Genomic DNA, 13354 nt, shown 5'->3' with positions numbered 1-13354 from the left:
CTCTCTCTCTCTCTCTCTCTCTCTCTCTCTCTCTCTCTCTCTCTCTCACACACACATACACATACACACACACACACATTCCAATGGCTCCCTATGCCCCCAAGATCAAATATAAGATGATGTTTGGCATCCAAAGCCCTCCATAACCTAAACCTCCTTACCTTTCCAGTCTCCTTATACCTTATGTCCACTTCATGTATTCTTCAATCTGGTAACACTGGCCTCCTTGCAATTTCAAGAACATGACTCTCCATCTCTTGGCTCCAGATATTTTCTCTTATTACCCTCCATTCCTAGAATGTTCTCCCTCCTCCCATCAGCTTACTGACGTTCATGGCCTCCTATAAGTCCCAACTAAATTCCTGTCTTCTACATGGAAGCTATTCTCAATTCTTCTTAATTATAGTTCCCTCTTTCTTTTATTTTTTCCTATTTATCCTGGATCATTGTTGTACATATTTTATGCTTGTTGTCCCCCCTATCCAATTGTGAGGTCCTTGAAGTCGGGAATGTCTTTTACCTCTTTTTGTATCCCCAGTATTTAGCACACTCTCTGATATATAGGAAGTATATAATATATGGTGAGTGAATTGACAATGTTCCAAATGGCAAAAGGTAACCCCAAATCACTTACCTGATAAACTGAATATGATCTTAGAGGAGAAAATTAATTAAAAGACTTCTGAACTTTCAAGATGAAAAGAGCAGAGCTAAGTATATGCATTGAATTGACACCACCTCCCTCAGTCTCCTTTCTCCTCTGATTGGAGTGTTAGAATGTGGCATACCAAGTTCCTCCCAATACTTTCCTATATAAAGGGAAGAAATTGGACCTTCAGTTCACCCCAGCCTCAATTGCTTGTTCTGCCTGGTTTCAACTCCATGGAAACAAAATGTCTCCACATCAAGTGCCTTCTTATGTCCTACCTCCCCTCCTTCTCCACTTAACTGCTTCTTTTCATGTTGTGAGATTATAAGCTCCTTGAGGGGAGGAATTGTCTTTCTTTTTATTAATTGTATCCCTAGCACCGAACGTAGTGCCTGGCGCATAGTAGACACTTAATAAATGTTGATTGGATTGAACATAAACACAAGATACAAGAGGAACATGGAAACACAGATACATTTCAGGAATTTGAAGTGACCGCAAAATAATATGTTCTTTACATTCAAAAATTTGAAATGCCATCTGGTAGAAGAAAGATTAGATTAGTTTTATCTGGTTTCAGAAAGTAGAACAGGAAGATGTGGGTGGAAATTGCAAACAGATCAATTTAGTGTTGATAACAGGACTCCCTAACTATTAGAGCAATCCTAAAGAGAAAGAGCTGCTTCAGGAAGTGGGTTCCCTCTCCTGGGCAGTCTTCAAGCAGAGGAAGGATGAATATGTGTGCATATTAAAATATGGATTTCTTCTGGGCATCTGCTGAACTGCTGAACTTCATTCCATCTTGAATTCTATGATTCTGTGAAATTTGGGGTATATGCAGCTTATACCCAGCATTTTAGATAATTTCATCAAATATTTATCATTAATTTACTGGATATACAGTACAATGCAATATATGGAAAGACATATATAAACCTTAGATAAAATCTCATCTTTATTCTCATGGACCTTAAAGCCTACTACTTTATATCTGTTCATTTATATTTCATTCACATGAGCCCATGAGGTAGTTCAAATATGATGGTCCAATTTAAAAAATATATATATTTTAAAATTTACTATTTTATTTTTCTCCAATTACATGAAAAAAATTGTTTTTAAATTTTTTTTGAGCTCCAAATTCTTTCCCTCCTGCCTCGTCTTCCCCCTCATTGAAAAGGCAAGCAATTTGATGTAGGTTATACATGTGCAATCATACAAAGCATATTTCCATGTTAGTCATATTGTGAAAGAAAACAGACCAAAAAAAAGGAAAATAAAGAAAAAGTATGCTTCAATCTGCATTCAAACTCAGTTCTTTCTCAGAAGATGGATAAATTTTTTCATCCTAAGTCCTTCAAAATTGTCTTGAATTTTTGTATTGCTGGGAATAGGAAGTTCACATTTATCTTCATACAATATTGTTGTTACCATGTACAAAGTTCTCCTGGTTCTGCTCATTTCACTCTGCATTAATTCATGTACGTCTTTTAAAAATTTTAAACCTAAATACTAAAAGTTAAATAAAATACACAAGAAAAGAAAAAGAAATATGTAATAAACTTAAATATTAATACTTAAAAGAAAAATTAAAAAAAACATCATGTGTACGGTAGGACACAAGAGGGGATTCAAAATATGCAGCAATATATTCCCATTTCAATTACCTATATAGTAAATACTACACATTATATTCATAGATATCCATCTTTTCTTTGCTTCCTTGTAAGTTTTCTTTTGTTCTCTGCTGTGCACTTTTTACTTTGTTCTTTTTCCACCCTGAAGGCTATAACTAAACACAGACATATTTATGTGTGTACACACATGTATGTGCATGTATTCATACAAACATATATATCTATGTATACACCTATATGCATACACTTAAACACATGCATATACTTAGATATCTGTAATCATACTCATATATAGACATATATAGTCATATGCATGTATGTAACTATACTCGTTTGTCCTTTTTCTCTGATGTTGAATAACCTCTTCCTTCATAAATCCAATTCTTTCCATATTTTTCTAAGTTCACCAACTCATCATTTCCTACGCCACAGTAATATTCCAACCTTATGGTATCTAGTTATTTCAAATAGTCTAAAATGATATTGATTAATATGACTGACATATACTATAGCTTCCCTATTTTTCCTCTTTTGATTAAATCTATTTTAGTCTTAACTTTGACTGAGATCATGATTACTACCCCTGCTTTTTTCCCTAATAAATTCTACTGATCTACATTTTATGTTTGTGTGTATAACTTATTTCCTATCCTTCTTGACTCCTCTACTTTACATCTACCCTCTACCTTGCCCCCCTGATTATTTAACCTACCACCCTCCAAAGATCCCTGTTATCCTCTCTCCCCACCCTTTCCCCTTGTCTTTTTGCTTCTATCTGAATTTAGAAGACTTTTATATCCTTCCAAATATGTTATTCTCTCTTTATCCCATTCCTGTTAATCTAGATGCTCTTATATACCCCCATCCTATATCCTTACCTTCTTTCACTTCCTTATCTTCCCTCCCCCCATCTCTATCCTATCCCTACTCTATTCTTTCTTTTTTTTTTTTAGGGCAATTGGGGTTAAGAGACTTGCCCAAGGTCACACGGCTAGTAAGTATTACGTGTCTGAGACCAGATTTGAACTCAGGACCTCCTGATTCCAGGGCTGGTTCTCTATTCACTGTGCCAACTCTCTGCGCCGCCCCCCCCCCCCCCCCTTTTTAGCCTATTATTTCTTTCTGAATTTAGAAGACTTTTATACCCTTCTAGATATATATGAATTGTTCCCTTTTTAACCTGTCCCTGATGACAGTAGGGACCCAGAACTACCAGCCCTCCTCCCCCATCTAATTATTCTATGTCAGTTCTTCCTCTTCCACTTCATTTGTATAATCACTCTTTTTACCTTTTCCTAGACAGTATTACTTTTTAGAATCACATCATGCTCAGATCTACCTCAATCTTTCTTTTGAATTACCCAATTACTAATTACAATACTAGACATACAGTTTACATATCCTTGTATAAAAGTAAACCATCTGTCCTTATTGAGGCCCTGGTAGTTAGTCTTTGATGTTTACCTTCTATTTCCTTTGGATCTTGTATGTCAAATTTTCTATTGAGTTCAGGTCTTTTTGCAATACAATCCTGAAAGTCTGGCAATTCATTGAATATACACTGTCTTTCTTCAGGATTATGCCTCACTTGGCTGGCTATGATATTTTCAGTCTTATCCCTGGTTCTTTTGCTCTTCAATATATAGTGTTCCAAGACCTGCCATCTTTTAGTGTAGCCTCTGCTATGTCTTGTGTAATTCTGCTTGTGGTTCTGCCATATTTGATTTTTTTTCTTGTTTCTTATACTATTTTTTCCTTGAGCTGGGGGTTTTGGAATTTAACTATAATATTCCTGTAAGTTTTCCTCATAGGATCTATTTCAGGTGGTGATTGGTGGATTTTTTCTATTTCTACTTTCCCCTCTTGTTCTAATATTTTAGGACAATTTTCCCTAATTATTTCTTGTATTATTGCACCAAGATTATTTTTTGATTAAAGGTTTCAGGTAGTCTGATTATTCTTATGTTTTTTTCTTCTTGATCTGTTCTCCATGTCAGTTGTTTTTTTATAAGATGTTTCACATTCTCTTCTAATTTTTCATTCTTTATATTTTGTTTTGTTATTTTTTGGTCCCTTATAACTTCGCTGACTTCCCTTTGCCCAATTTTAATTTTCAAGGAGCTTTTCTGCCTTAAGATCCTGAATCTCCTTTTCTAATGGGTTAACTTTCTTTTCATAATCTCCTTGTTTTTCATGGAATGTTTTATTTAAAAAAATTTCCTCAGTCTCTCTCATTTGGTTTTTAAAGTTCTTCTATGAATTATTTTGGGCAGGTGCCCATTTGATGTTACTTTTTGGTGTAGGAGAGACTATTTTACTTCAGTATCTTCCTCTGAAATGAACCCTTGTCTTCTCTATTCCCATAGTAACTTTCTGTGGTTGTGTTCTTTCTCCTTTGCCTGCTTATTAAAAAAAATATTGCTGTATTCACCTCTAGACTTGGAGTATGGAGGATGATATCCCTGCCCTCAGATCCTGCTTCAACTTTTCCCTCTGAACTGGAACCAAAACAAGAACTCTGCCCTCCTGTAAGTGCCTACAGCCATCAGTATCACAGCCCTGCTGCTTCCATACTCATGGAACTTGTGTTGATTCCTTCTAGCCTATGGACATCTAAGCAATAGTAAGGCCTTATCAGCAGAGATTCCCTCAATCTTCCCCAACTGAGAAAGCTGACTCCCCACACTGTCCTGTAGATGAAAATTCCTGTAGCTGGGGCTGAGGCTACCTGCCAACCCAGCTAGCCCCAGGGTTTGCTGCTTGCTATTTTATCAGAACTAGCCTGGAGGTGTTTACACTTCACAGGGACCAAACCTCAGTACTTCTCTGATTATTTCAGGATGCCAACTGTTCTGCCCTGACTCTTTTTTTCTTGCTCTATGTTCATCCCAAAGCACTATTTTGTTTCATTTGTAGGAAAAATCTAGAAAGCTTGGAAATTTCTGGCCTACCTCACCATCTTGTTAGAATCCTCTCCTGTTTCTATTTGTCCAGGTTTTTCTAAGGGCATCCTGCTTGTCATTTTTTATACCACAATAGTATTCCTTCACAATTATATACCACAATTTGTTCATACATTCCCAAAGTGATGAATATCACTTCAATTTCTAATTCTTTGCCACCACTAAAAGAGCTGCTATAAATAGTTTTGTACATATAGATCCTTTTAATTTTTTTTTAATCTCTTTGAGATACAGATCTACTAGTGATATTGCTTGGTCAAAGGGTATGCATGGTTTTATAGACCTTTTGGCATAGTTCCAAATTGCTTTAAGGAATGGTTGAATATTTTAAACAAATGGTCCCATTTTACAAATAAAAAATACAAAACCAACATAATAGTCAATGATTATAGTAATCTACTGTTTGATAAAGCCAAAGACCCCAGCTTCTGGGATAAGAACTCACTATTTGACAAAAACTGTTGGGAAAACTGGAAAATACCATGAGAGAAACTGGACATAGACCAACATCTGATACCATGTACCAAAATAAAGTCCAAATGGGTGCATGATTTAGATATAAAGGTTGATACTATAAACAAATTAAAGGAACAAGGAATAGTTTATCTGTCAGATTTATGTAGAATGGAGGAATTTAGGACCAAACAAGATATAGAGAACATTGCGAAATGCAAAATGGATAATTTTGATTACATTAAATTGAAAAGGTGTTGCACAAACAAAGCCAATGCAACCAAGGTTAGGAGGGAAGCAGAAAACTGGGAAAGAATTTTGATAAATAGTGTCTCTGATAAAGGCCTCATTTCTAAAATGTATAGAGAACTGCATCAAATTTTAAGAATACAAATCATTCTCCATGGTCAAAGGATATGAACAGGAAATTTTCAGAGGAAAAAATTAAAGATATCGACAGTCATATGAAAAAAATATTCTAAATTATTGATTAAAGAAATGCAAATCAAAACAACTCTGAGTTACTACATCACACCTATCAGATTGCCTAACATGACAAAACAGGAAAATGATAAATGTTAGCGAAGATGTGGGAAAATTGAAACACTAATTCACTGTTGGAGTTGTGAACTAATCTACCCATGCTGGAGAACAATTTTGAACTATCCCTGAAGGGCTATAAAAATGTGCCAACCTTTTGACCTGGCAATACCACTTCTGGGGCTGTATTCCAAAGAGATCATAAAAATTGGAAAAGGACCCATATGTACAAAAATATTTATAGTAGTTCTTTCTGTGGTGGCCAAGAACTGGAAATTGGGGGGAATGCCCATCAATAAGGGAATGGCTGAACAAGATGTGGTATATGAATGCAACAGAATACTACTGTGCTATAAGAAATGATGAGCAGACAGACTTCAGAAAAACCTAGAAAGACTTAAATGAACTGATGCTGAGTGAAGTGAGCAGAACCAGACCATTGTACACAGCAATGACTGACTTTGATAGACTTAGCTCTTCTCAGCAATGCAAGGACCTAAAACAATTCCAAAAGATTCATGATGGAAATGCCATCCACATCCAGAGAAAGAAATATGGAGTCTGAATGAAGATGGAAGCAAACTCTTTTTCTTTTCTTTTTTGTTTTGCTTTTCTCTCTTATGGTTACTCCCACTCATTTTAATTCTTCTATACAATATGACTAATGAGAAAATATGCTTAATAGGAATGTACATGTAGAGTCTATATAGGATTGCATGCCATCTTGGGGAAGGCAGAGGGGATGTAGGGGGAGAAAATTTAAAACTTATGGAAATGAATGTTGAAAACTAAAAATAAATAGGTTAACTTATTTTTTAAAATGCTAACACCCATAATGTGCCTTTCCTATGTTTACCTAGTAATCGATAGAATTAGGATTTCAATCCCCATTGCCTTTCCCTAAGTTCAACATTCTTTTCCAAACATATGTCTGCCTCTGTTATACTTGGAACTATCCAAGATGAAAGTGCTGGGGAGTTCACAATTCCCAGGATAATTGTCCTCTTGTTTTGCATAGGGGTTAAGCCCCTATCTCTGGGTAATCTTCAAAGTGAATAAGTAGATAGGTTCCCTGGTTGGCTGGCTTAGCCTAAATTTATGTCTGCCAAATTAAGTCACCTATACAATGTTAATTTCAGGAATGTACTGAGGTAAGCTTTTTCTTAAAAATCCATCAGAAAATCAGCAAAAGAAATACATTTCTTTTTTTCTTTTTTTTTTCCTTTTTGGAGGGCAATTGGGGTTAAGTGACTTGCCCAAAGTTGCATGGCTAGTTTTTGTGTTAAGTGTCAGAGGCTGGATTTGAACTCAGGTCCTCCTGACTCCAGGGCTGGTGCTCTATTTACTGTGGCACCTAGCCACTCCTAGAAATACATTTCTTGAAAAGTGTAGAGACTAGGAATTGTATTTAGTAGACCAAAAGAAAAACAAAAAAATAAGATAGCTCAAAGTCCTTTTACAAGCCTTTTCCATAGCCCTTCCCAAAGATACATTGTTCCTCTGAGATTTCACCATCACTTGAAGTTAATTATACATTTTAATTTAGTACTGCCTTTCAGATGCTTGAAGTTTGCCTTATGATTTATAAAATGGTGACTCAAAGCCTGGAAGCATCTGTGGGAAAAGTCAATTGAAGGTAAGTTAGCATGAGAGCAAGCTGTTTGGATCCATTTTTACTCATTCTATAATTAAAATCCAATGATGGATTGTCAGTCATTCCCTATTCAGGAGTGTTTATCAATAGTTTTGAAGCTATAGCTACCCCCAACACATGGACAAATGAAATCTCCCATTCATTCATAATTCTGTTTTGACAATTCGATCAATTATGAATCTGTGTTGTAAAAAATTGTGTTAGACTTGAAATCAAAAGTATTTATTCAGTTTGAGCTAGTTCTCATGTCTGATACTTATTAGGTATCAACTGGATGACAGGGGACCTGATTTAGAACCTTCGTTTTGTCTATACTATTTGTAAAATTTAAGGTAAGACAATTTTAATCTCTCTAGGTCTCAGTTTCCATAATTGTAAAGTAAGGGTACTGGACTATACTATTTTTAAGATCCCTGATACTAAGCCACCCACACATTTGTTGTCATTGGTTCTGGAGTATTCTAAATAAGTACAGGAAGAACTACAAGTCTTTGAGGTGTTTTGTTTTGTTTTGTTTTAACTACTCTCATGTATACTCTTCCTAAAAGGATCTATTAAATAAATGTAAACCTGTTCTTTTTGTTTTGTTTTTTTGGAGGAGTCACATCTTCTTGATGTATCCCTTTAAAAACTGTATTAGTCACTCTTATAGGTGCTGAAGTAGTTTTACAGAACAAATAACTCTTTTTAGGTAGTAAAATGGGGAATATAATTGTACTTAGCCTCAATTTGTTTATTTGTAAAATTGGGATAATCACCTTCCCCGTACCAACTTAATAAAATTGTTATGTAACAACAAGAAAAAAAAGGAACAGAAAGATAAAGCAATCCTTGGCTCTAGTTAGCATCATCCCACTTCTACATGTACAGTGAACAAATTATCACAGAAAAGGGCCAAGAATCACACAGTCAGGCTAACAATATTTTAACTGCTAGTATTCTGAAAGTATTCTTTCTGTGGCCAGGAAGCTGACATACTATTGGAGGTATTGAATTATGACTATATTGACACTGTTGATATAAATTAAATCAAATGACATAATTTATAGACAATGGTTTTCTTCAAAGAAGTCAGAGATGTTTTTAATTCTGCATAATCAGATCATCAATCAGAGCTAAGTTAAAAATCAGTATCAAATTACAAGAAAGGATGAAAATTTATGAAGACAAAACCTCAAATGACCTGCTAATTATTATGTAGCAGTCAATCTGGGCTACCCACCACCTTGCCCTACTTCACACTTTCAGGTTGGGTTCTCATTCGAATAACTACCCCAATCTCAAGCTACTGTGTGAATACACATTCCCCAAACTCTAAGTCATGAATGCTCCACTGGTGCATTTCCCTTGAATTGTTAGCCAACAGGTAGAATTACTTCAAAGCAAACCATATATTACTTGCCAAGATGGCATAGTAAGAATAATAGTAACAAAATAATAGCCACAAAGAAATCTCTCATCCCCCCACCAAGCTGGGATTTCATTAACAGGTCTGTGAAGAAACTAATTCTTCAGTAGTGTCCTAATTAACACCCTCCATTGCACTGATAAAGTAGATACAGATAAAATTAAAAGCATGATCTATTTTCATTTCTTAAGAAGTTTAATAGATATAAAATAGCTGCCATAAGAAAACCAAAAGAGCATAAAAGTTGTCTTAGGCAGCAAATACTTGACAATGTCAAAAAGACAGACATGGCATTATGACAGCAATATAGGTTTATAATTAAGAGTATTTGCAAATTTTAAGTAAGGGTTAGTGTTGTGAAGATAATAAGAGTGAGCTGAGATCTGGGTTTTAATAAATTTAGATGTAGATTTATTGATCAAGCACACGACTGCCTGGAGTATACTCTCAAATCAGGCAGCCCTGAAATGAAATACAAACAGGGCTTATAAAAGCAAGAACCACAATTAGGGAGGGGAGCTAGCATAAGCACTGACATACAGAAGCCAAGAACAGCCATTGGTTGGATCTATAGCTCATATCTATAGTTCATTTGAGAAATATTGCACAAGGGTACAATGATGTGACTGGGGTCCTTCCTAGAACAGGGTAGAGAGTACAGGGTGGAGGGCACAGGGGGAGTGGAATTTCCCAGAACAGGTGGGGTCATGGAACAGGTCAGGGTCATGTTCTGAGTGAAGGGTGTGGGGGACTCTGCTTGGTCAGCATCCTGGGTGGGGGACCTTCCTGGGTTGCTGGGTCAGCATCCCAGAACAGGGTGGTCTCTTGCATGGGATTGACTTGCCCTATGATCTCTATGCACACTTGCACCATAATCCTTATACAAAATGCTGCTTTGAGGCTTTTTAATTTAGGGAAGTACTAACTCAAGGAAAGATAAGGGAGCAGGGGACTTATGCCTTGGGTGACTCTTACCCAGGACTATGCATTTAAGCTATTACAAGCAGTAGCAGGGTTTTGGAAAAAGACAAAGAAAAATATAAATGGGCTTAATGGTGGCTTAATGGTGGGCTCCAAACCAGATGGCATGTGATTTGGGTTACCTTACAACATTAGAAGCCTCTTAAGAGTGAAGTTAGTGGAAGGGACATAGTGGAAAAGAAAATGAACCTACGGAAACTTCTTGGGAAACTCAGATAAGTTTGAACATCCTGAGATGCTTTTATTATTTTTTTTAGCAATCGGGGTTAAGTAACTTGCTCAAGGTTACATGGCCAGTTATTTCTGGGTGTGGTGCTGAGTATCTGAGCTCAGATTTGATCCAGGTCATCCCAACACTAGAGCTGGTGCTCTTACTCACTGAGCCGCCTGGCCGCCCCTAAGCAATTGGGGTTAAGTAACTTGCTCAAGGTTACATGGCCAGGTGTTTCTGGGTGGGTGCTGAGTGTCTGAGCCTGGGATTCGATCTCCAGGTCTTCTCAACACTGGAGCCGGTGCTCTTACTCGCTCTGCTACCTGGCCGCCCCAATGCATTTATTATTTAGACATGAAACTGGAGGGAAGGTAATAAATAAATATGAAATGGGACAGACATGCTAATTAATATATCAATAGAAAATTGTCCTAATAATTGACAGTTAAAAAAAACCATATTTGTGCTCTCTAAATTCAGTCCCCTCTGTGAAATGTGAGGGAATGATGCTCAGGAAAATGAAATCAAGAAGAGAGCCTGGACTTGATCAAAATTTTACAGAGAAAATCCATGCTAGTGGTTAGATTATTTGAAAAACACTTTAGAATAAATTTTCAAATATCTCAAGGAGGGGAAAATTAAATTGGAAGGGAAGAGATCTTGGACAGTAGAATTATCTTTAAAAGTAACCAAGAATACAAACACCTTTCTTCTAACTTTCTCATCTTTATGAAACTTTATGAAAATTGTTTATGCATGTATCTACGGAAACTGATGAAAATATAAAAAAATTGGCAGAGAAGTCTTTCACAAATGAATCTCCAGAACATAAGATTATTTCATATTTACAGAATTGAATTGAGTACTCTAGAAAATGACTGGTCCTGCTGTGTTTAGTCTTTCTAGATTATAAAAGAGAATTTTAAGTATTTGATATTTGTCAAGTATAGAGCAAAAAGATAAAAATTAAATGAAAAAGCATTCAATTTATTAGGAAAAATGACAGCCTTAAAAAGGCTCTTCTCTAACCAGGTGTTTCCTATGAATGTTTTGATAATATGAAGTTCCTTGAAAAATGCAATGATATACATAATATTGTTCAATTAATCTTCGCTTATTAACATTAATCACGACATAAAACAAGGAAACACATGCTTGGAAAAGGTGTTGAGTACTTGCAATATGTCAATCAATGGATATTTATTAAACTATTTACCAGACACTGTCCTGAGATCTGGGGATGCAGAGAAGACAAACACACAATCCCTACCTTCAAGGAGATCACATTCTAATGAAAGAGACAACATGCAAACAACTACATTCATGCAAGCTATATACAGGGTAAAAGTGAAGTAATTTCAGAAAATAAAGGTACTAGGATTGAGGGGGATTGTGAAAGACCTTTAAGAGAGGTGATATTTGGGCTGTTTCTGGAAGAAAGTTAAGGAAGCAAGCAGGAGTTATGGAGGGAGAATATTCCAGGCACGAAAGACATCAAGTGAAAAGACACGAAGTTGGAAGATGGAGTGTCCTGTGTGAGGAATAGCAAAAAGACCAGTGTCATTGGATTGTAGAACTAAGCAGGGGAGTAAAGTGTGAGAATACTGGAAAAATAGGAAGGGGGACAGAAGTGAAAGTTCTTAAAAGCCAAAGAGAATATTTTATATTTGATTCAGGGCAAATTGGGAGGTATTGGAATTTATTCAATACGGGAGTAATATGGTCATATCTGTTTTTTAGGATGATAACTCTGACAGGTGACAAAAGGATGGTCTAGAGTGGGGAGGCAGGCAGGACAGAAATACCAACCAAAGACTATTACAAAAGTTCATGTGTTCAGTGATGAGGCCTTACAGCAGAGTGACAGCTGGATGACTGGAGAGAAGAGGACATATGTAAGAGATATTTTGAAGGTAGAAGTGACAAGACTTGGTGACTGATGGGATATGGGGGGGAGTGAGTGGGAATGATGAATCTATTATTATACCTCTGCTATGAACCTAGGTGACTAGAAAGATGGTGATGCCCTCAACAGAAGTAAGAGAGCTCAGAAAAGAAGAGGATTTAGGTAAAAGAAAATTATTTCTATTTTGAACATGTTGAGTTTAAGGTATCTGTGACTCAAGATGTCTGATAGGCAGTTGGTGATGTAAACCTGGAAGTCAGGACAAAGGTTAAGGCTGGAAAAATAAATCTGATAATCATCTATTAACATTATTAATCATGATCATTATAGAAGCTCGCATTCATATATTGTAAATTTGAAGTGTTTTGCAACAGTTTTCTCATTTGATCCTCATAATAGTCTTGTGAGATAGGTGCTATTAAGCAAAATTTATCCTAGATGAAGAAATACAAGTTGAGAGCTGGAGGGACTTGCCAAAGGTGTCGCTAGTAAGTGTCTAAGGAAGAATTCAAACTCAGGTCTTCCTTATTCCAAATCCAACAGTCTTTTCACTGTGGCCTCTAACTCCATGTATCACTAAGCTATGCCATGCTATGCTATAAAGAATCATGCTATATCATATTATACTATATTGCATTATATCGTTATGTCAGGTCATGTAATGCTGTTACGTTATGTTACATTTTGATATATTACGTTTTAACATTATGGTATATTACATTGCATTGTATTACATTACATTGTAATGTGTCATACCATATTGTCTAGCATTTTATCATGTTTCATATCTTATCCTATACTAATATGATCTTTTTTTAATATAATATGCATTATTTCAATGCATATAAAGTGTTTACAAACTTAAACTTGCTATATAAATATCAGTTGTTATCATAATCATCATTACAAGTTAGATCATAGTATGTTATAAATAATGGAAATGTTTTTGTAA

This window comes from Petaurus breviceps, unplaced genomic scaffold, assembly GCF_028583685.1.
Source record: "Petaurus breviceps papuanus isolate PSGF00001 unplaced genomic scaffold, PetGlider_PUasm1.0 90919, whole genome shotgun sequence".
Lineage (NCBI taxonomy): Eukaryota > Metazoa > Chordata > Mammalia > Diprotodontia > Petauridae > Petaurus > Petaurus breviceps.
The sequence above is the reverse complement of the archived record's forward strand: the minus strand, read 5'-3'. Positions refer to the sequence as shown.